General features: G+C 60.3%; 2 long non-coding RNA genes across 2 annotated transcripts in view; both read left to right on the plus strand.

Moving 5' to 3' along the window:
- The first annotated feature begins 6,766 nt into the window (after nucleotides 1-6,766).
- LOC123651102 overlaps nucleotides 6,767-23,943 on the plus strand; it is a 111,079-nt gene continuing 93,902 nt past the window's right edge. The window contains exon 1 of the long non-coding RNA XR_006739582.1: nucleotides 6,767-7,372. This is a non-coding gene — a long non-coding RNA (uncharacterized LOC123651102). The remainder of the gene's footprint in view (nucleotides 7,373-23,943) is intronic.
- LOC118732274 lies at nucleotides 9,467-14,806 on the plus strand. The gene is made up of 3 exons (XR_004992112.2): nucleotides 9,467-10,573; nucleotides 10,927-10,929; nucleotides 14,795-14,806. It is a non-coding gene; the product is annotated as an uncharacterized LOC118732274 (long non-coding RNA).

Consider the following 23,943-nt stretch of genomic DNA (forward strand, 5'->3'; position numbering starts at 1 on the left):
ACACACGCACACAAGACACCATACATGTCACATGCCACATGCATGTAGTGCACACATCACATGTGCACAATCACACATGTGCATGTATATATGCAGACACCACACATGCAGTTACACACCGCACATGCCTCGCACACACATGCACACACATCCCCCTTTCCCACCCACAGGTACCTTTGAGGAACTGGCAGGACTGCAGCAGACCATGACTGGATGGCAGGTTCCTCTCCTCACAGCAGCTGGCCTTCCTGGAGCAGTCCGGGAGCCATAGCCACCCCCCAAGCCAGCCTCACACTCACTGCACACTCAGTGCACACTCACCGCACACTCACCGCACACTCACTGCACACTCACCGCGCACTCAGTGCACACTCACCATGCACTTAATGCACACTCACCGCACACTCAGTGCACACTCAGTGCACACTCAGTGCCCACTCACCGCACACTCATCGCACACTCACCGCACACTCACCGCACACGTGGCCGCAGCCCGGGCAGGCGCCGTCTCTGCAGGGGGTCCTTCTGGGAGCGCAGGCTCCCATGCCTGACAGCACCCATTAAACTTCGCCGTGGGCTGGGGACCGTGACTGGGGACCTCGGCTGCATGCCCCCGGCCTGCCAGCGTTGGCAGAGATTCTGAGCCAGAGGCATAGGTGCCCACACCCCGTGGTACCAAAACCACCCGCTCAGCCTGGGAAAGGATCCGGCCGTGACCAAGGAACGCGGGCTGGGTGGGCGCCCCCCTGCCTCTTGCTGCGGGCCCTGTCCCTGGGGTGGTCAGAGGGAGGCCAGTGCACTATGCCTGGGTGGGCCAGGACTTTCCCCGCTGCCTCACCGCGGAAGGCGAGGGCATGTGTGGAGCCTGGGCCGGTGCCACCTGCAGCGTTCGCGGTGGCTCCCACACAGATCTTGGACACGGCCACGTGTGGGGCGGGGTCACTCTGGCGTGGGGGGCTGTCCTGTACGCCGTCGCATGCTTCGCAGAATCCCGGCTTCTACCCACTACAGGCCCGCACCACCCCATCCCAGCCGCCACAACCCAGAGTCTCCCGCCTTGCCCGTGCCCCTGGGGAGGGAGCGCGCACCCCTGGTCGAACCCCTCGTAGGGGTATGTTTACATCTGCAGATGGGCCTGTCGCCTAGCCTCCTAGCCTCCTAGGCCCGTGGTTTGCAAACTGCGGCTCGTGAGCCACATGCGGCTCTTTGGCCCCTTGAGTGTGGCTCTTCCACAAAATACCACGGCCTGGGCGAGTCTATTTTGAAGAAGTGGCGTTAGAAGAAGTTGAAGTTGAAAAAATGTGGCTCTCCAAAGAAATTTCAATCGTTGTGCTGTTGCTATGTGGCTCTGTGGACTTGATGAGTTTTTCGACCGCTGGCCTAGTCCCTCAGCCCCCTGCACCCACCTCTCCCTGTCCACCCGTCCAGCGGGACCCGTGACGGCTGCCCTGCCCCGGAGGGCTGGGACCTGGGGGCTGGAGGAGTGAGACTCTCCCTCTCTCTCCCCATCCGCGTCCGCCTTCTCTGCAGGGCCTGTGAGCGGCCTGCGGGGACCGGGTCCACTCTGCAGGCGGAGGACAAGCCCGGAGCACAAACGCCCCTCTGTCCTCGCTCCAGAGGGAGTTCTCCTTCCTCCGTCCCCCCTCCCCTCCTCCTCCCCTTCTAGAAACTCTGGGTTGTTGGTTTTTGTGTGTGTGTGTGTGTGTGTGTGTGTGTGTTTTATCCCATCAGGCCGCTTGTGCTGCCTCCCCTTCCCCACCTCCCCCATCCCCTAGCGGAGTCCCCGTACACCTGACTTGTTTATTTATTTACGGCCGGAGCATGGGGGCCCGGGGTTAGTTCGGGTCTGTTAAGTTTGCTCCTTTTCCTGCCGGGGAGCGAGGTAATGAGTAACCATTGCGTGCTGCAGGCAGCTGTCTCGGACAGACCCGGAGCCGCTGGGGGAGCCGCATAAGGGAGCGTTTGTTCTGTTCCTTCTCAATAGTTCCTTGTGCAGGAGGCAGGGTGATGGGAGGGAGCGAGCCGGCGAGGGAGGGAGAGAGGAAGAAAGAGACAGACACTCAATCACTGCACTTGTGACAGGCCCTCCCCCATCCTTCCCCTCCTTCCCCCCATTATCAGGGACTTAAGACTTCCAGACTCTTCCCGCGGACTCCATGGACCCTCAGACCCTGGCGAGGTGCTTTTTCGCTGAGGGGTAGATGCCAAGGAGCTAAGGGCCGAGGGGTCACCTCGGGCGGTCCGGGGGCCCTGGTCCCTCTCCCTGTGCGGAGTCACACCAGGCTGCTTGTTTGCTGGTTCCTCTGAGAATCCAGTAATCCTCTCGGCATCTCTTCCCAACCCCGAGTGCCTGGGTTTACTGAGATGTCTCCCGCCAAAACGTAGAGAAATGTAGCTGGAAGATGGTTGCTAAGCAGCACTCTTTTTTTTTTTTTTTTTTTAAATCCTCTCCTGATTTTAGAGAGAGGAAGAGAAGGAGGGAGAGGAAGAGAGTAGAAACTTCGATTGGCTGCCTCTCACACACGCCCAGACCAACGACTGAACCCCAAACCTAGATAGGTGCCCTGACTTGGAATTGAACCTTCGACCTTCTGGTGTAGGGGATGACACTCCAGCCAACTGACCCTCATCGCCAGGACAGTATCATTGACCGAATGCACACCGACTGCTGTTCTGTCTCATAAAAACTTGCCATGGCATGCATGATTTCTCTCTCTCTCTCTCTCAATAAGGAGGTTCTTTAATATATATATATATATTAACTAATATATATTTATTTTTATTGATTTCAGAGAGGTAGAGAAAGAGATAAGAACATCAATGATGAGAGAGAACCATTGATCGGCTGCCTCCTGCACACCCCCTCCTGGTGATTGAGCCCCCATCCCAGGCATGTGCCCTTGACAGGAATCAAACTGGGGACCTTTCCGTCTGCAGGCCGACACTCTATCCACTGAGCCACACCAGCTAGAGCTGCAGTGGCTCTCTTTATCACATCCTCTGCCTTGTGGTTGGGACCTGAACTTCTAATTGCAAGTGATAGGCCCCCAGATGGAACCGACATGGACCCAAAGAGGAGTTGAGCTGAAGGATTCTGGGGCAACAGGGAACCCCCAAATGAAAGAATGAGAGGGGTCCATGTCCCGAGCACACCTGGAGCCTCCTCTCTGCCTGTTAGCTCTCTGCTCCTGCTGTCGATCTGCTTCTTCATGTGGCAGGAGGAGCGCTATTGGCAAAGGACGGAGGCCACCAGGCAAACGAATGCTCCTGACTTACTGAAAACCAGCAACAAGCGAACCACCGTGGCTCCCCAAACGCCACGGGGCATATTCCCCCTGTAACAGACAGAAGCGATCAGGTAAGCAAACACGTACATTGGGTAATCTGGTACGTTCCTGTGGTTGATTTTCTTACGTGACATCAGCTTTGCATTCCTGGGATCAATCCCAGTTGGCCATGGTGTTTGATCTTTCCAGCTGCTACTGGATTTGTGTTGAGGATTTTTGCATCTGCATTCGTCAGGGATGTGGATGGGTAATTTTCTGTGTCTGTCTTGTCTTGGCAACAAGGTGGTACTGGGTATTGCTGGGTACCAGAGGAATACCGGCCTCACAGAATGCATCTGGCAGTGGTGCCTCCTCCTCTATATTTTTGGGGAAGCTTTTGTGAAAGATGACTGTTAATTCTTCTGAATGTGGGGTGGCGTTCATGCGTGAAGCCATCTGGTCCCAGGGTTTTCTCTGTGGGAGGTTTTTATTATTTTTATTACTAATTCGATCTCTTTTCTTGCTATACGTCTAGTTGGGTGTTGCAGTTCCCGGATAATTTTTGAAGATAGATAGGCTAAAGGTTAGTTTGTGACGTGAAATGGGGAGTGCTTTCCGATTGAAATCCCGGCTGTGACTGTGCAGAGTTTGCAGTGGGCAGGGCCCTCCCCGCCGGGCTGAGGTCTGGCCTGCGAGGGCCCGGAGACGTGGAGGGAAAACCCATAGGTGGTGCCATCGGAATAGCTGGACTAGGTTCAAAGACCACATGACCTCGGTCAAGTTCTTCATCCTCCCTCAGCCATCGTTCAAGCAGGGAGCGAGGGAGGGTGATAATGGCTCTGCCTCATGGGGTGGGGGACAGGCATGGGTGTGCTGGGCCTCCTCTCTGCCCCTCTCTGCCCCTCCTGCTCCCACCTCAGGGAAGGAGGAGGAGGAGAAGCACTGATGAGGTAACCAGGAGGCTGTGGTCCCGCAGACAAAGGCTCAGTGTTCCGGCAGCGCTGTGAGCCTCCTCCTTGCTGGGGGCGGGCGGAGGAGGCCGAGGGTGGGGCCCGGGCATTTTCCCAGCCCTGCTCAACCCACCATCTCCTCCCTCCCGCCATCTCCCTCCCTCCCGCCATCTCCCTCCCTCCCGCCATCTCCCACCCTCCCGCCATCTCCCTCCCTCCCGCCATCTCCCACCCTCCCGCCATCTCCCTCCCTCCCGCCATCTCCCACCCTCCCGCCATCTCCCTCCCTCCCGCCATCTCCCTCCCTCCCGCCATCTCCCACCCTCCCGCCATCTCCCTCCCTCCCGCCATCTCCCACCCTCCCGCCGGCTCCCACCCTCCCGCCGGCTGGCTCCCAGCAATGGAGGAAATGGCTCAGTCGAGAAGGGAGGGCCTCTCAGGTGAGAGTGGGCCCACCTGGACCTGTGCTTTTGAGGATATTTGCATGACAGAGCTTCCTGCCCATGCTGGGAGGGCTTCCGATGAACCTGTGCACATCCCAAACTCTACCTCCCCCCCATGCACCCCGGTGCCCTCCCCCAGCGCCCCACATGATGCCAACGTAAGGCTGGAAAGGATGGATGTTTGTTCAGAGGCTCCCATCACCGCCTAAGGGTTGTCCTTGGAGGATTACTCCCCGGGCCCATCTGAGATGCTCCTGTGAGGAGGGAACAGGCCAGGTGCGTGCGAGACAGAGCAGGAGGCAGAGCTGCCCCAGACAGGAGGCAGCACTTTCTAGAATGGCCCACAGGGGTGGCGGTGGCCAGGGAGTATTGGGCGATGCAGCAATTGTGCACGGGGAAGATGCTGTGGAAGCATCCGGCATCTTACTTCTCACCTCTCAGGGGTCCTGTGAGCGTCCGCTGCTCCAGAGCTGGGCACAGGGCCCTTAGTCCGTGCTCCACGGACTCTCGTTCTCATCCTTTGCTGAGAAGCAAGCTTGCTGGAGAGGAAGCCACCGTCTCATGAGGCGAAGAAGAGAGAGTCCCAGGCTCCACTGAGCTCTCACCTGTGAACGCTCACACTCAGGATGAGCCGGAAGTCTGAGGCCTGGCTGGCCCTTTCTAGACTTCCTGGTAGTGAGGCCCTCACTTTCATTACCTGATAGCATTTAAACAGATACTTTTATTGATGTCAGAGAGGAAGGAAGAGGGAGAGAGAGAGAAACATCAATGATGAGAGAGAATCACTGATTGGCTGCCTCCTGCACACCCCACACTGGGAATTGAGCCTGCAACCCGGGCATGCACCCTGACTGGGAATCGAACCATGACCTCCTGGTTCATAGGTCGACTCTCAACCATTGAGCCACGCCTTCCAGGCCCCTTTCCTTCTTTTATACCCTCAATGTTTCCTCCACACAGACAGCTCTCTGCCCTCCTTTGTTGGTGGTGGTGGTTTGGGGGTGTGTGTCTTTTAGGTTGTTATTCCCTACCCACTCCCCCTGCAGACTCAGCACAGACTCACCCTCAGGATGTCCTGACTGATGTCCCCAGGCAGGGCTAAGTGTCCCAGGTCTCCACAGTCTGACATCCACACAGTGACCAGGTGCCCCTCCCCCTCTCACTGGGCTGTGAATTCCTTGAGGGAGGACTTCCGCCTTCCTGCTCCCAGTGTGTGTGGGTGTTGCGGGTGCTGGGGGGTGAATGAATGAGGCAGCGGATGCAGAAACGGAACCTGCAGTAGGGCAGTGGCAGCTCCAGAATGTTCCTGATTTTTTTTTTTTTTGAGAAACAAAAAGGGAGAGAGAGAGAGAGAGAGAGAGAGAGAGAGAGAGAGAGAGAGAGAGAGAGAGGAACATCGATGATAAAGAAACACCCATTGGCTGCCTCCTGCATGCTCCATACTGGGGCATGGAGCCGGCAGCCCAGGCTTATGCCCTGACCAGGAATCATACCAGCAACCTCTTGGTTCATGGAACAATGCTCGATCCAAATTGCCACACCGGCTGGGCTTGCCTTTTTTTTTTTTTTTTAAATTTAATTTAATTTTTATTTTTTAATTGTTTCATATGTCTTCATTGATTTGTTTTTGAGGGAGAGGACAAGAGAGGGAGAGCTTTAGCAACATCGAAGATAGAGAAACATCGAACCAGAATTTTAATCCAGGAGGGTCTCACGGTGGCGACCGGTTTGTGGAGTCACGAAGCCAAGTGTGTTTAGCAAGCCTGTAGGGAACAAGGGTGAGGCGGTGCAGTTAGTGGCTGGCGGAGTCCCGGCTGGTTTCTCTGACTCGGGAGGCTTGCAATCCTGGGAAGCATCTAGGGGCCTGGTGCTGCCCACCTTGTGCACAAAGACCAGCCTGGACCTAACGGAGCTGACGATGAGGCTGGAATCTCATCGAAGGGAGGGATCTGAACCATTCCTACCTGGCTCAGGGCTGTGCCTAGGAAAACAGAACTACATCTCCCAGAAAGCAGTTCGGCCCCATTGTAGCCCCGCCCCACGCCCCGCCTTAGCCCCGCCCCCTGGACTGCTATATAAGGGCCGAATGGCCAGGCCCCGTGCAGAGCGCAGAGGCGGTGCTGCACGTTGTGCACCTTCAGGGCCGGCTGGATGGGCCACCGCTCCGCACTCCTCCACCCTCCTCCACCCCGAGGCCTCCCCTGACCCGCGGGCGCCCACCTTAAGCTCCCTGGGCCCTGCAGACCTGCACACCCGAGGCGGACGGCGGATTTGCCTTTGGCTTTGCCCCCCACCCCCGGACTTGGCAGAGGGGTTCCGGCGGGAATCCGGGCTGGCGCTGGCGATGCGCAGCCAGGGAAGGCGAGGCGTCCCTTCGGGGTGCTCTCCTGGAACGAGGAGGCGGGATGCCCTCGCTGGGGTCCGGGGTCCCAGGGGCCCTTTGCACCCGCCGGAACCGTGCGCCCGCCCGACCCGGACCCGGGGACGCGGCCCTGGGAGCCGCGGCCAGTGACCTCCGCGCCCTCGCCGCGGGTCCGAGCGCAGGCAGAGGCCGGCCCGCAGCTCGCTGACCTTGGATGCAAAGGGGGCCCTGGGGCGGGTGCTCCGGACCCCTCCTGTGGATTACTTGGTGTGGATCGGCCGGGCTCAGAAGACCCCGTCACCGTCCACGGATGGATTCATTCTGCCTAGCGGTCGGGTCGCTCACCTGGAGGTACGTTTCCTGGCGCTTCCCCGGGGAGAAGTTTGTGGAAATGTTTCTGCTGGTAAATGGCATCTTCTCCTGGGGGACCTCTGAGCCACCCTGCTGTCTCCAGGCAGAACCGATGGCTCGGGTCACGGTGGTCCTGGCTGCCCCCTCCCCACCCCGCCCCGGGGGCGCGCTCAGCCTGGGGAAGGGCTCCGTCTGGGCGCCCTGCGCGGCTCCTGCACTTGCCTTGTTGCCTTGTTGCCTTGTTGCCCTGGCGGGGGGCGGGGGGCGGTGTTATTTGGGGAGCGGAGCCACCTCCGGAAGCTCCTGGCATCTGGCCACCACCCACTCCGAATGCGGCGGGGCCAGCCCCTCTCACCTGTGGGCACAGAGGACCGTGTGTGTCTGGGTGTCCCCGGTCGGCTGGCTGGCTTTACTGCAAGGACTGGGTCCTCCGTCAGGCCGACGCTGGATGATGGGGGCCGGACTCTGAATGGGTGCAAGGCTGCTGGAATTCGGTCCCCTGCAGCCTTCCCCCAACTTGTTCATGGAAGAGGTTTCCTGGCTGCCGTGTGGAGGGGGCTTGTCTTGAGTCCTGAACTGAGAGCAAGCCGCTGGGTGTCCCGGTCCCCGCTTTCCTCCTTCTTTTGTGTCCCCCTCCTCCTCTCCTCCCCTTCCCTACTCCCCCCCCCCCCCCCCCTCCGCGTTTGGGGCAGCACGGTGCCTGTCCCTGGGCAGGCCAGGCGGAGGTGTTCACTGAATGGATGGCCAGGCCAGGGTCTGCTGTGTCCTTCCCCCTCCTGTCCTCAACCCATGTGGGACCCCCTCCCGTCTCCCAGCCCCCCTGGCAGCCTGTCTGTGACCATCCATTTCCTGCCCCAAAGTCCCTCGTGCCGAGAACACTTCTGGAAGCCGCATTGGCATTGGTCTCCTCACCAGGTGCCCTGGGTGCTGTTGCCTCCAGTGGGCAGCTGCTGGGGCGGGGGGGGGGCAGGCACCCCAGAAGAGGAGAGGTGCCCCTCCCCCAGGAGCCCTGCCTCTGGCCACACCAGGTCCCTGGCACTGCCCAGTTGCTGCAGCAATGGTCCCTGTGACTGCCCCCCTCCCCCATCCCCCATCCCCGAGGCCTGCCAACACTTCCTGGGATGGAACCGAACGGTCCCACTGATGGAGGACCCCCTGCGCACCCGTGCACCCCGTCTGATCTTAACCTCTTTTATGGAAAAACGACAAAAAAGTGTAAAAAGCAGGAAAACCCACCCAATTCCCACAGCAATGCTGGCAACCAGGCACACTCCCTCCCCGCGGGACCTCTGCAGTGGACACAGCATCGCTCCCCACTTTCCCCTGCCCCCCTCGATTTCCCCGGGACGGCTCCCCACGCCATGACTGCCCTCCTCCCTCCGCCCCGGGTACTGAGTCGCAGTTTGCCTGACAATTCCCCATTGTTGGGCCCTCGTGTTTCCGGGTTTGTACCCGGAGCAGTAATGCACCGGGGAGGGGAGCACTCTGTACAGAAGGATCTGCCCGCCTTTGGGACATGCCCCGAAACCGCTGCCTTTGCCTTCAGTCGGAGGCATGTCGCCCTCGGCGGGCGGGACCAGGTGGCTTTCTGGGAGGGAGCACCCCTTACCCGTCAGGGAGCCCACGTCCGGGAGCCAGAACACGGGGGCTTTTTGGTTTTGTTTTTTTTCTTGCAGCAGAGAGTTGATCAGCATCGGCCTGCGATGGGTAAACATGTGCCAGTCACGTTCCTGAGCCCACGGGGGAAAATGCACTAGGCAGCTGGACTCAGAAGGCTGTCGCTGAGGACAGACGCTGACTTAGATAGAAGCCTAGGTTTGCAGGAACGTGGCGCTCACAGGGCCTGGGTTTCCCCTGGACCCATGTCCAGCTTCCCTAAATGTAAACATGCACAGCCCGTGCTCATGCCCAGGTGAACTCCATTACCCATCAATCCCCGGCCTTGCTCGCGGGCGCCCACTGTCCCACTGACGGTTTGTGTGTCAGGATCCTGCAGTGCAGGAAAATCCTGCTGTTTTGTAAAAAAAGGGGGGAGAGCTGAGAACCGTTCAGCAGACCCCTTTTTTATTGAGGTACGACCCACACCAGAAGCTGTCCCCGTTTGAGGTAGAAACCGGGGGAGTCTGGGATACACACACGCACCCCGCCGAGAAACCCCGCCGGATGTGCTATGAGCACAGTCATCACCCCCAGGAGTTTCCTCCCGCCCACGGTATCATCATGTTCATGTGTGTGCGCGATAAGAACCCTTCACAGGAGATCTACCCTCTTAGCAAACGTTTGCGTGTACAATGCAGTATTGTTAACGCCGGGCGCCGCCGTGGGGGAGTCTAGGGTTTATCCCAGAGAAGGCTTACAGCTGAGAAACCCCTCGCCTTCTTCTCCAGGTCACCTCCCCCTCCTGCCTCTGCAGGGCCAGCAGGGCAGAGAGACCCCCTCCCCCCAGCGGGGAGGGGAGCAGAGCATCCCCCGGTGCCCGCCCCCCCCTCCCCCCCCTCCCCTGGGAAGGAGCCGTGTAGTGAAAACCGGGTCACAGCCCGATCTGTCCCGACACGTCTCCCGCGGGGCGGGCAGACAGACGGGTGACACCTGGTGTGCGTGAGAGCAGCGAGCCGCCGAGCCCGCCGCTGCCCGGCCTGCGTGCCAGGCCCGGGCGCTGACTCACGCCGAGCGAGCGGCAGGTGTGTCCGGTGCTCGGCGTGCAGACCCGGCCAAGAGCATTTCCTGGTTACCTGGGCAGAGGGAAAGCAACACGGGGTTCCGTGCTCACCTCGAGTGGAGGCCGGGGAGTGTCGATCCGGGGCCAGGGGGGACCCCCTTTCCTTCAGGGGGGTGGGGGGGACTCATTTTCACCAAAGAGGGGCGAGGAGAGCCAGCCCGGTGGGTTTGGGGAAGCGGCCGAAGGGGACGGAGTCTGGCCTGGCGGTGAGACTTTGCAGGAGAGGCTTGTGAGAACTCGGGGAGACCAGGAAAGAGGCTCTTGTTCTGTCCCCCCCCCAGCCACCACCACACCGGGACCCCACGCGTCTCCACCTCCCTCCACATACACCTGTGAGCTCCGGGGGCGCCAGCTTCGAGTGGCCGCCACCGACGGCGGGCGATGTGTGTTTGGGAGGAGGAAGTTTTGAGGTTACTTAACTCTCAACAAAACAGACTTCTGCTGTCCAGATAGAGGGTCTCTGTTACGCGAGGGTCTGGTCAGTGAAACGCTCCCAGTCTTCCTCTGCCGGCTGGTAAACGGGAAGGTAGCCCCGGGTCCGCTCTGGCCTCCCAGCTCCCCAGCTCCCAGGCGGTTTCTGTAGCCAGCCCGCCCCAGCGCGGACCACACCAGGAAGTCTCCGTGGGAGAGGGGTTGGGGATGTTGTGACGGATCGGCTCTGGAACAGCCTTTTCTGGCTGCACCTGCCGTGCCCTGCTGGGGGCCCTACCTCCTGGGAGTCGCCATTCTCCCAGATCCACGTGGGTGCAGTTCAGACTGTATGCCCAGCGCTGCTCCACCAGGCCCCCCTGGCCTGCAGATTGTTGTTTGCAGAAGAATAGATTGCTTGCCCTAGCCGGTTTGGCTCAGTGGGTAGAGCGTTAGCCTGTGGACTCAAGGGTCCCAGGTTCGATTCCGGTCGAGGGCATGTACCGTGGTTGTGGGCACATCCCTAGTGGGGAGTGTGCAGGAGGCAGCTGATCATTGATGTTTCTGACTCTCTATCCCTCTTTCTTCCTCTCTGTAAAAATCAATAAAATTATGTATTTTAAAAAAGAGTAGATTACTTGGAGAACTTGGTAAAGATGAGTATTCTTAGCAGCCATCCCTGCCCTCACCCCGATTTTAAGAGATTCTGTTTTGGTTTATGTGGGGGCAGAGGTCTGCATGCTAAACAAGCTGCCAGGGCACTTGAAGATGCAGGGGGCTGACTTGCTTGTTGGCCATCTAAAGCCCAAGTGGAACCTGTTCCTGCTGAAGCTTGCCTTTTCTCCTCATCCAGGAAGCCTTCCAGGCTTGCCTCCACCTGGTCTGGATCCCCTTCTCTCCCCGCTCACACCCCACATATTCAGTTTGCTGGTGAAGGTTTTGCCATAGAAGTCTTGAAAGCAGGTGCTCTTTGTGCTCGGTGAAGACAGAAATGGCTGCATTGGGGCAAAGGATAAAGGACCTTCACTTCTGGGCCTGAGGAATAAATTATATCTGCAGTCTCTCACGTGGGCGGGAGATATATTATATAAATTATACATTATATATTATATAAATTATATCTGTAGTCTCTCACGTGGCCGGTGCAGTAGTGAGTTCCCTGGGAGCCTGGAAAATGCCCTCTCGTAGGTACCTTCCTGGTGCATATGCCCATGTGCCCGTGGAGGCCACGGCTGTTTCTGGCTGACGTCGCCCTAGGCGATGCCCACGGGCACCACGGGGCTGGTCCGGGTCCTCCCCACCCAGTCAGCACCCTCTTCTTCCCATGATGGAGGCGCCCAGCTCCCTGCACACGAAGACCAGAACTTTTCCGCGCGGACCCCTCCCTCTGAACGGTGCCATTGGCTAAAGACGCCCTGTGCGTCTTGGTTCCCAGGCTTCACAGACTCGGTTTGTGCCCAGAAACACGTCCGTATCAAACCGATGTCGGCCGATCAGAGGCTCCGGGAAAGGCCTGGAGGGAGCGGGCCGCCCCGAGGAATGCTGAGGCGGCGGATTCTGCCCGGGGCCGCTGTTCGGGTGACTCATCAGCTCCTCCCGTGTCGGGTCTGTCGGCGCAGGTCCCTCCGTGGAAACCGGGGGCCTCTGTAGCTGGGGAGGCCGGCGTGGCCGCCTCTGGGCGCCGGACGGAGGGGCAGGGGTTCTGCAGAGGTTAGTCCGACCGCAGCCTCTCCCCGGGGCTCCGGGAGGCTGCCCCACGCCCGGGGGGGTTGGAAATACCTCTCCCGGGGTCTGATGTCCATGGCTTTCCCACCCGTGTGCTTCCTTTGCCTGAAACGTGGGCCCTCCGCCTCATGCTGCTGTAGCGATGCCCTTCCCCCGTGGTCTGCAAACTGCGGCTCGCGAGCCACAGGCGGCTCTTTGGCCCCTTGAGGGTGGCTCTTCCACAAAATACCACGGCCTGGGCGAGTCTATGTTGAAAAAAGTGGCGTTAGGAGAAGTTTAAGTTCAAAAAATGTGGCTCTCCGAAGAAATGTCAATCGTTGTACGGTTGATACTTGGCTTAGTGGGCTGATGAGTTTGCCCACCACTGCCCTTCCCGTCCCGTCCTTCTCCTTGGCCTGAGAAGCCTGCGTGGGGCGGGGCAGGAAGGAGCACCCCTGCCTGCCCAGCGCTCCCCTCAGATAACCCGTTGGGGGTTTTGGCTGGATCGTGCTTTTGAGCCATCGATGGCATATGACCCGGGATGGACACCTTTGCCTCTGGGGAAGGATGCTGCTGCGAACGTGGCTGCAGAGAGACCTGTCCCCGCTTTTGGTTCTTCTGTGTTCGAACCAGACGCGGGGGCGCGGGGTCAGGTGGCCATTCCGTGTGGACCTCTCTGAGGAGCCGCCATCCCGTTTCCATGGCAGCCGCACCGGTTTCCGTCCTCACGGCCAGTGCTCAGCGCTCCAGCCTCTCCGTGGCCTCGCCCACATCGTCTCACTTTCATACAGTGGCCCCCGTGGGTGGGCCGTGGCCCCCGACTAACGGCAAAGGCAGGCTGACCAGGACGGTCAGAGGCTTTTCCGGGGACATTCCAGGAGCCCGTGGGGGGGGCTGCCCACTCAGCCCCGAGTGCCCAGGGGCCCAGGAGCAGCAGAGGGCACCTGGGGGCACCGGCTCCCAGTCTGCCGCCTCTGTCCTCCCTAAAGTAAAAGGTCTGGTGTTCTAGCATGTTCTGCAGGTCCTCACGACGTGCTGGGAGGGGGTTCATGGGCCTCGGGGACCCACCGCGTCCGCACCACGCTCTGTACCCCCTTTTCCTCTGCTCCCGGCCTTCCCCACCGGGCGGGAGGAGAGGGACCACGCCCGGGACCCACCGTACATGAGCCTCTTTCTCGTTTTTTTTACCTTTTTTTGTCGCGGTATTTCTTTCTATTTTTACACCAAAGCAGCAAGAAGCGAGCGGGCCTGTGGCCGGGTGCCAGGACGGACCCCGTGGCCTTGTGGGGGGTGGGGGGGAGGGCGGCGGGGAAGGGAGAGGGTGCCCGGGGCGACCCGGCCCTGAATTCCCACCAGACCTGCCTCCTGGCCCCAGGGCCACGCTGGCGGAAGCCTCTGGGAATCTCCGGGGATCCGTGGCCGCGGGCAGGCCCGCTGGGGAATGTGGATGTTTGGATTTTTCATTAAATTTCTTACGTGGAGAGCAGGACTGTGGTTAACCAGGATGGTCCCGTCCTCACTCCGCCCTCGCCGATCCTGGAATTGCCCTCTTCACCCCTTTCCGCCGCCTGCTTCTTTCTTTCTTTCTTTCTTTCTTTCTTTTTCTTTCTTTCTTTCTTTCTTTCTTTCTTTCTTTCTTTCTTTCTCTTCTCTCTCTCCCTCTCTCTCTCGCTCTCTCTCCTTCTCTCTCTCTCCCTCCCTCCCTCCCCCCTCCCCCCTCCCTCCCCCCCCCTCCCTCCCTCCCTCCGCTCCCTCCCTCCCTTCCTTCCTTCCTTCCTTCCTTCTTTTCCTCCCTCCAGGATATTTTCCCATTGATTTCTGAGAGAGTGGAAGGGAGGAAGGGGAGGGGGAGGTAGAAACATCCACGTGAGAGAGACACATGGACGGTTCGCCTCCCGCACGTGCCCCGACTGAGGCCGGGAACCTGCCACCGCCATACGTGCCTCGGACTGGGGATAAAAGCCGGACCCTTGAGTCCAGGGACCGGCGCTCTAACCACTGAGCAACCGGCCTCTTACCCCACGTCTCTCCCCTCCCCTCCTGGGCTATGGTTGAACCCGGCTCGTCCTCCCTCTTCCAAACCCCTTCTTGCCACCCTGTTCTGGGGTGTAGGCCCCTTGGACGCCGACTTGGCACCGTCCCCAGCAGCATTTGCTGTCACCGGCCCCTTACGCTGTGCCCCGGCCCTGTGCCTTCCACATCCTGGGTCGGGGTCCAGGATATACGACGTGCTGAGCAACGGCGTTATGTTAGGAAGCAGAGGGGAGCCAGCCCCTCGCTGGCCCGGGCAGGCCGTTCCAGAGTTTCCCTCCGCCCCTGCAGGGCCTGCCCGCGGGCATTGTCATTTCTGACCTCGGAGGCTGGGATGCGCCTGGAGCCCGAAGCTGGGAGGACGGTGCCAAGGTCTGGCCGTGCCCCTCGCCGGGGCCTGTGTGTCTTTGTGCCAGTGGCTCAGCCTCTCTGTGCTCCCTTTCTCGCCGGGAAGGACCGGTGTTTGCAGGTTGCTGGATTTTAGTGGCCAGTTCCAGAAGAGCCGTTTCTAACCTTTTGAAACGGTTGAGGTTTTGGTGGTGCCTGTGACTGAAGGCCAGGGGCTGGGCTTTGGGTGAGCTGTTGGCTCTCTGGTTTTCTCCAGTTCTTCTCACTGTAGGTTTACTTTCCCGGTTGAAGTGGGGTGCGGCGTGGGGGGTGGGGGTCGGAGGTCTCAGGAGCCTTCGCAGGCCTCCTGCTCCTGCAGACCCAGCGAGAGGCCGGCTCTGTGTCCGCGTCCCTGAGGGCGGACCCGGGCCTGCCCCGTGCCCAGTGGGTGGACGTGGGGACGGCCCTCCTGTGGCCCCGAGCCTCACGCCTGGGTCTGTGGGGCCCGCGTCCCTCCCTGGAGCCCCCGGGGTTTGTGCAAAGGGAAGCGGAGGCCCTTAGGAGCCTGGATGGATGGAGGGAGGTGACGCCACACGTGGACTCTGAATGGATGGGCTGCGTGCAGGGTGAACCCTGCAGTGCGTGGTGGGGGCAGGGAGGCCGTCTGTCCGCCTTTGTGGACCTGGTGCCTCGGAGAGCCAGTGCAGGGGCCGCCAGTGCCCGGCGAACGTTGGCGAACGAATGACCCGCGACGGCCCTCTCCCCCCTCTGCTGCCCCTCGGAGCCCCACAGTCCGTGCTCCAGGGAGCGGGCACGTCGGCTTCTGCGTCTCTGAGTCCAGCCTCGCAGTCGTTGGCCCACGAATGGCTTCTCGTCCACCTGCGCTGAGCAGTTGTTACTGGAATAGCAATGTACGTGTTTTTGTTTTGTTTTTTTTTTTTTTTGTGTGTGTGTGTGTGTGTTTTAATATGTTTTTCCTGATTTCAGCCAGAGGAAGGGAGAAGGGGTGAGAGAGAGAAACATCAGGGATGAGAGAGAATCGTGGATCAGCCGCCTCCGTTTCGGGATGGAGCCTGAAATCCGGGCATGTGCCCTGACTGGAAGACCAACTGCCACCTCCTGGTCCATGGACTGGTGCTCCGCCCCTGAGCCACGCCGCCCGGCTGGAGCAGCACTCAGGCCGGGCGGGAGGAGCACTCTGAGGCCGGGCGGGAGGAGCACTCTGAGGCCGGGAGGGAGGAGCATTCTGAGGCCGGGCGGGAGGAGCACTCTGAGGCCGGGCGGGAGCAGCACTCTGAGGCCGGGCGGGAGGAGCACTCTGAGGCCGGGCGGGAGGAGCACTCTGAGGCCGGGGGGGAGGAGCACTCTGAGGCCGGGCGGGAGGAGCACTCTGAGGCCGGGAGGGAGGAGCACTCTGAGGCCAGGAGGGAGGAGCACTCTGAGGCCGGGAGGGAGGAGCACTCTGAGGCCAGGAGGGAGGAGCACTCTGAGGCCGGGCGGGAGGAGCACTCTGAGGCCGGGCGGGAGCAGCACTCTGAGGCCGGGCGGGAGCAGCACTCTGAGGCCGGGCGGGAGGAGCACTCTGAGGCCGGGCGGGAGGAGCACTCTGAGGCCGGGGTGGAGGAGCACTCTGAGGCCGGGAGGGAGCAGCACTCGGAGGCCGGGAGGGAGGAACACTCGGAGGCCGGGAGGGAGCAGCACTCGGAGGCCGGGAGGGAGGAACACTCGGAGGCCGGGAGGGAGCAGCACTCGGAGGCCGGGGTGGAGCAGCACTCTGAGGCCGGGAGGGAGGAGCACTCTGAGGCCGGGCGGGAGCAGCACTCGGAGGCCGGGGTGGAGCAGGACTCTGAGGCCGGGTTGGAGGAGCACTCGGAGGCCGGGCTGGAGCAGCACTCTGAGGCCGGGAGGGAGCAGCACTCGGAGGCCGGGCGGGAGGAGCACTCGGAGGCCGGGGTGGAGCAGCACTCTGAGGCCGGGCTGGAGCAGCACTCTGAGGCCGGGAGGGAGCAGCACTCGGAGGCCGGGCGGGAGGAGCACTCGGAGGCCGGGCGGAAGCAGCACTCGGAGGCCGGGGCGCCTCCCGCAGCCTGAGCTGCTCCCACCAGCGGTGCTGGCCCCCTGCTCCGCCTGCGGAGGCCAATGGGGTCCATTTCTGATGGGAAGCTCGGTTGGTGCTGGGAGGGGCCGAGGGGCTGGTGTCCGCTCCTCGCCTGGCTCCCGTGTCTGGCAGCCCGGGGAGAAGACTGAGCACACGAGGGCCTACTATTCAGATGGTTATAAACTGATACAGCCGGGACTGGTTTGGCTCAGTGGAAAGAGCATTGGTCTGCGGACTGACAGGTCCCGGGTTCGATTCCGGTCAAGGGCATGTACCTTGGTTGCGGGCATGTCCCCAGTTGGGGGTGTGCAAGAGGCAGCTGATCGATGTTTCTCTCTCATCGACGTTTCTAACTCTCTGTCCCTCTCAATTCCTCTCTGTGTAAAATCAATAAAATACATTAAAAAAAAATAAAAATAAAAAAAGAATTAAAAAAAAGTTAGATACAGAGACAGTAAAGCAACAAACAGACTGTCAAATTACAGCGGGGAGGGTAGGGAGATATGGGGGAGATAAGAGATCCACCGAAGGACTTGTATGCATGCATATAAGCAAAACGAATGGACGCAAAACTCTGGCGGGGGGGGGGGCATGTATGAGAGTGGGGGGTGGCAATGGAAAGATATGTACACATATAATACCTTAATAATAATAATAAAAAATGACCAAAGGCAAACCAAACCTTTCAGCCTCGTAAAAAAAAAAATAAAAAAAAAAATATATATATATATATATATATATATATATATATATATATTTTCAGATGGTTCCACCGCGTTCCCACGTTCATGTGGACCAGCATCACCCCAGACCGGACGAGGGCCTGTAAGACATCCAGACATCCTCGCCCCCTGAGCTGCATCCCCATCGGCCACTGTACACCCCGCCCTGGGCACAAAGAACCGTTAGAGGTGATGATTGGAGGGGGGACACGGGAGCCGGGGTGGCCTGGAGGTTGGGGCAGGGGGGCTGTGTCCCATGGCTGGGACTGACCCTGAGACTCCCCTCCCTCTTTCTTCTTCTCCCCGCCAACGCTGTGTCCATGGCGGAGGAGTGGACTGTCGGCTGGCACTGCGCCGTGTCCTGGCCCTGACGTGGCTGGGCTGGATTGGGGAGGACAGTTTCCATGTTCCGTCCAGGAGGCCCAGCCCACGGCCGCCGCCTCCTCCGCGGTGTGGAATCCGCCGGCTGTGTATGTGACTTACTTCGAGGTGGCGTGTGCACTCCGTGTGCGGGGTGAATGGGAGGGACCAGCCCCAGGAGACTCCGTGGACCTGAGTGGAGGAAAGACCAGGTCAGGGGCAGGGTGTGTGGGCAGAGAAGGCAGTGAGGTCAGCCCGTCTTCTCCAGGGTCTGCCTGTGCCTGCCTCAGCGCGTTCTGCCCTGCGACCTGCTAGCGGCTCCTTCCTCGTGGCCGTGTGGTTCTCCTCCCCCACCCAGAGCACGCTGGGCGCCACTCTCTCGGGGCGTAGGACACAGCCTCCAGCATTGCCTGCGGTTGCCCAGGTTGTGCCTGAACAAACTGACCAATGGAGGGCCTCTAGTTTTGCAACATTTTCATGGTCAGCCAATCGTTTTCTTCCCTGAGCTTCTATAGAGGAAACAACCTATAGGATTTCATTTCATTATTAAGAGAGACGCCCAGCTGGGTGTGGCTCAGGAGTTGAGCATTGACCTATGAACCAGGAGGTCATGGTTCAATTCCTGGTCAGGGCACATGGCTGGGTTGCAGGCTGGATCCCCAGTGGGGGAGCAGGGGGCAGCTGGTCAATGATTCTCTCTCATCATTGATATTCCCCTCTCTGTCTCTCTGTCTCTCTGTCTTTCTCTCTCTCTCTCTCTCTCTCTCTCTCTCTCTCTCTCTCTCTCTCTCCCCCCCCCTCCTTTCCCTCTCCCTCTTCCTTTTCCTCTCCCATCCTCTCTGAAATCCATAAAAAAAGATATTTTAGAAAGGCTTAGATAACCACCATGACTATGTCACACGCACGCATCTCTGTTCTTCAATAAAAGCAGAGGGTGCATTGCTGGTGTCGGAGCGCCTGGCTGGTGCTGACCGTAAAGACAGCATGCGTATTCGGGGCCGGCAGGGCGAGAGCCCATGCCTTCCTGCCGTGTCCGGGCTGCGTGGCCGTGGACGCTGGGGCCACGGACCCTGCTGCACTGTCCCGGCTCGGTCCATCGGAAAAGCAGCTCCGCGTCCCGCCTCCGAGGGGTTGCTGGTCTCTGCTCCGAGCGGTCCGGAGCATCATCGCACGTTTCTCTCCCTTGTGCCCCCAAATGGGGGCTCAGCCCCGAACTCTGCTCCCCCTACCCCCGTTTCAGTGCCCTCACTTGCCTCGAGGCACTGGGCAAGTTCCCCCCCATCTCGGGGCCTCCGTGTCCTCCTGCGTGCCTCAGGTGTACGCTCGCTGACCCCGGATCATTCCCGCGGGGAGGGGCGTCCGGTGTGTCCCCACTCTCTGCGGGTGACCTTGAGCGACGCAGCAGAGGAAACACCGGCCATTCCTGGGGCCCCGCCGCTCCCCACCGCTCCCCGCTTTTTCTGCCGCTCCCTCCGCCCTCCATGCCTGGAGAAGGACCCCTCAGACATCAAGGAAGTGAACACTCGGGCCAGCCTCTCGGCCATCTTTATAAAACACCTGTGACCTCCGGGAGGTCGTCAGCAATCTGCTCAGGCGACCTTGTACCGACATCAGCAGCCCAGAGTCCATTCCCTCCCCGCCTGAGGCTGGAGGGACCTTTTTTTAGTTAAGGGCCTTGGGGCGCTCTGCCTCCCCCTTTTCCAGGATGAAATTTGGACTCAGACCCCCTTCGAAGGCGCGATCACTCCGGGCGGGCGGCGGAGGGGGCCTTGGTGGAGGTGGAAGTGAGACTGTCCTGGCTGCGGCCGGTCAGGGCCTGGGTTGGTCGGTTGGGAGGCTGAGGGCAGCTGCAGGGGAGCAGCCGCCCTGAGTGCTGCTCCGCGGGGCGCCCGTCCCCGGCTTGGGGCCGAGATCCTTGTTTCCATCTGAATTGTTCTGGGGAGCGAGCAGTCCTCCCTGCGCCCCCTTCTCCTTCCCGCCCCAGCCGCCCTCCCCTCCCCTCCTCCTAGGGGAAAAAATAACCCTGCCCCCGTCCGCATCCGTGTCTTTAAGAATTCCCTCCATTGTCGCCGGGGACAGAGACCCTTCTGTGCGGCCCGCCGGGCTCCGTCTGGGGTGGCCCCCGCCCCCGAATTAAAAGACCATCGGAACAAGCCGCCCTTTCTCCTCGGCAGAGGGTCCCTCTGTCCCCGGCCCAGCCGCTCGCAGGGCGCGTCTGTCCCGGGACACTCAGTTTACAAAGAGGGCTGGAGTGTCAGATAAACGCCCAGGCCCCGGAGGAGCACAAAACCCCCTTTATCCATCCGGCCCCTTCCTTTCGGGGACACCGGCAGGGCTGGGGGCCGAGCAGGGGGCTGAGCGGCCGGGGAGGGGCCGGGGCCGGGCTGGTGCGGGGAGCGGAGCGTTCAGGCCTTTATCTTATCATTTCATTTCTCGGGGGGATCTCAGCGTGGGGGTGGGCTGTGCCTCTTTTAGGATACCCCCGCCCCCCCGACCCACCCACTGCTCTGGGCCTGAAGTCGCCAGGGACACTTACCCCACAATGGCAGACCCACCCCATCCTTCCCCCCCACAGGTGTGCCCTGGTCATTCCTGGTCACATTTTATTTTTTAAAATATAGCTTATTGATTTTTTTTACAGAGAGGAAGGGAAAGGGACAGAGAGCCAGAAACATCAATGAGAGAAAGTCATCAGTCAGCTGCCTCTTGCGCAGCCCCTACCGGGGATGTGCCTGCAACCGACGTACATGCCCTTGACCGGAATCGAACATGGGACCTTTCAGTCCGCAGGCCGATGCTCTATTCACTGAGCCAAACCGGTTTCGGCTCCTGGTCAGTTTTTAAAAAATTATATTTTTATTGATTTCAGAGAGAAAGGGAGAGGGAGAGAGAGCGAATCATCAATGATGAGAGAGAATCATCGATCAGCTGTCTCCTGCATGCCCCCTGCTGGGGACCGTGGCTTTATCCCAGTGTGTGGATGTGTGCCAGGGCCGGGTGACCCCGCATTGCTGAGCGTGAGGCCAGGGCGTGGAGCAGCCGGGGGCAGAGGCAGGCAGGGTGGCTGCTGTCCCCTCGTTTCTCTTCCACGCCGGAGGCAAGCAGGAGGCTCCGGGAACCGTTTGGTAGATTCCGGAATGATCCCCATGCCAGTCTGTCTTTTGGCTCCTCGCTCCTGCCCCTGCCTGGTGCTGCCCCCAGCCCCGGCCCGGCCCTGAGTGACCACCACGGTCCCTGGGGCCCAGCAGTCCCCGAGCGCCTGGTCCCGCTCATTGCCCCTTTCCTAGGAGGAGCCTTGTCCGTGGAGGCTGTGCCTGGGGAACACCCCGCTTTTACCGCTCCCACGGATAAGGCCCACCCTCCCGCGTCCCCCACTTCCAGGCCGGGCGGGAGGGAGGGGGCTGGGCCCTGGAGCATCCCACTGATGCTGCCCCTCTCTGGCCGACCCCCCCCCCCCCGAGAGCAGCCAGAGGGAGGCGCTGTGGCACCCACAGGTCCCTCTCCCTGGCCATGAGCGGCCTGTAGGGTGGCTGGGGGCCGGTGACCCTCAGCGCAGGGAGACTTCAGCCGGGAAGGGGGCGGGCGGTGCGTGGCGGGGGTGGGGCCGTGCTGTCATTTATTGGGCCTATGAAAACAATGCGGGGTTTGTCTCCGGGGCACGGTGGTGCCGCCAGGGGAGGCAGGCCAAGATGGGCCGGAGCAGAAGGCAAACAAGCGCAGGTCTGACGAACACGCGGTGGCTCTGGGCACCAGAGAAAAGCACCTTTGTTTGGGGAGGTCAGAGCCGCGAGGGTGGAGGGGGGTGGGCAGGGAGGAGGCCCGGGGGAGGACTCGGTACCAGAGAATTGTAAGGTTTGAGGCGCAGGAAACTGATCACCAAGGAGTTGTTTTTTTAAAAATATATTTTTATTGATTTTGTACAGAGAGGAAGGGAGAGAGATAGAGAGCTAGAAACATCGATGAGAGAGAGTCATCGATCAGCTGCCTCTTGCACACCCCCTACTGGGGATATGCCCGCAACCAAAGTATTATACATGCCCTTGACCGGAATTGAACCCGGGACCTTTCAGTCCCCAAGCCGATGCTCTATCCATTGAGCCAAACCGGTTTTGGCTGATCACCAAGGAGTTTTAAAGTCAAGTTTATACCCCAGTCATGAGCGGGACTCATTACGGAGGTAGAGAAGTCAGAATTGAAGGAGTTGGGAGGGAGATGGACCCAGCCGGGCTGCCACCTGGACATGGAGGATCAGCAGCACGTGGCTGGTCTGGGGTCTTTTTAAGGGAACAGGAGAGGGTTGGACCCAGGGCAGAACAGGAAGGGGTGGGCTCCAGGACACTCCGGCAGGCGCTGATCGATGGCCCAGTGTCCTGGAGATGTCCCTGCGACAGGTGCCAGCAATGTCACAACTCCGCCCACCAGGTGGGAGGAGGGAGAACCTTATAAGAATCGCCTTCCTGGGGGGGGGGGGCTGGGCCCTCGAAGGGGCTGAAGAGCAGCGGGTGACCGCATTTCTGGGGCGGCTGTATCCGGGCATTCTGGTCTGTTTCGGGGGGACTGCTTTCTTTCCCCATCGGCTCTGCTCCTCGGGGGTGGCGATGAGAAATGTCCCAGGAGGGAGGGAGGATGGGTAGAGGTATCTGCCTTGATTCGGTGCTGGCAGTATTAGCTCATGGTGGCCCGTGCTCACACGTGCAATTCTGTGTCCCATGTATCAATCCTTTTAAACCGCCCCCCCTCCCCGTCCCCGTGCACATACACACGTGGCCCCCCTCACCCATGCCAAACAGGGTGTCTGGGGGGCAGCATGAGAGCGGCTGGCATTTTCCCAGCCTCCGGTTCCCTCTCTTTCTGCCGGTAAGTTCTACACCCCGGAACCTGGGCCACCCCGCAGTTTGTCCTCACACCCGCCCCGCACTCGCCTGTGGGTTCCCGGCGCAGGGTGGGGGGGCGGCGTTATCGATGGGGCCTTCGGCAGCCTGTGTCCCTGAGGGCTCCCTGTGGGCTCTGCCCCGTCCCTCCTCTCTCTCCCTCTCTCCCTCCCTTCCATCCTGGGGGGACCGCTGGGCACAGACAGGCGAGCTGGGAGGAAGGGGGCTGAAAACTCTTCCTCCTTCATCAGCCCTGTCCCGGGCTGGTGGCCTGGCGTGCCCTGGCCTGAGAACCGCTAGGCGCCCCTGCAGGGTGTGTGCGTGCAGGTGTGCGTGCACACGGGGGATACACGCGGATGCATGCGTGTGTGCGGGGGCAGGCTTTCCCTCCAGGAGGGAGGTGGTGGGGAAAGGCAGGGGGCGGGCGAGCAGGCTGCAGGCCAGTGATGCTGAGGCTGTTATGGTGGGGAAAGGCAGGGGGCGGGCGAGCAGGCTGCAGGCCAGTGATGCGGAGGCTGTTACGGTCCAGCCTCACGCCGGCACCACAGAGATGGCGTCGGGAGACTCGGCTCATCACGCCTGGGATGGAATACGTCTGACGTTCCCTTGGCGCCTCAGCCGGACCGAGCTCCACGTCAGCCTGATGACCCGTCTGTTTTCTGCAAGACCAGGGACCTGGTCGTGACCATCCTTGGCGTGAGGCCCGTGAGCCCATGGACCATCGTTCCCCTCAGTCCCCACGGCCGGGCCTTTGTCGCCACAAGGCTGCTTTGGAGTCTGTACTGCTGCACCTTTTTATTTTATTTTAATTAATAGGAGCATCTGGTCAGGTGATTGTAACCCTTCCCTGCTTCCCTGGATCCCCGGCGAGGGTGGGGAGAGGAGCCAGATGTGCCCCTTCCTGGTCGCCTGCCCGCGTGTGCAGCCGGGGCAGCACCAGCAGCCTGGACGTGGCCTTGACTGTGGCCAGGGCCCCCTCAGCTCCGCGGTCTTCACCTGGCCACACCCTCCTCCTCCAAATAAACGCTCTCATTCTGGGCCCTCGCTAGCTTGGCTCCGTGTGGAGGGCGTCGGCCTGCGGGCCAAAGGGTTTCGGGTTCGATTCCAGTCAAGGGTATGTACCTGGGTTGCGGGCTCAGTCCCCAGGTGGGAGGCAACCAATCCATGTGTCTCTCTCACATCGATGTTTCTCTCTCTCTGTCCCTCCCCTTCCTGTCCACTCTATAAAAATCAGTGGAAAAATATCCTCGGGTGAGGATTCACCAAAGTAATAAATAATAATATAATAATAATAATGATAATTAACAATAATATAAATAAAAGCTCCCCTC

The sequence above is a fragment of the Pipistrellus kuhlii genome, unplaced genomic scaffold (genome assembly GCF_014108245.1).
Source record: "Pipistrellus kuhlii isolate mPipKuh1 unplaced genomic scaffold, mPipKuh1.p scaffold_m20_p_37, whole genome shotgun sequence".
Taxonomy (NCBI): Eukaryota; Metazoa; Chordata; class Mammalia; order Chiroptera; family Vespertilionidae; genus Pipistrellus; species Pipistrellus kuhlii.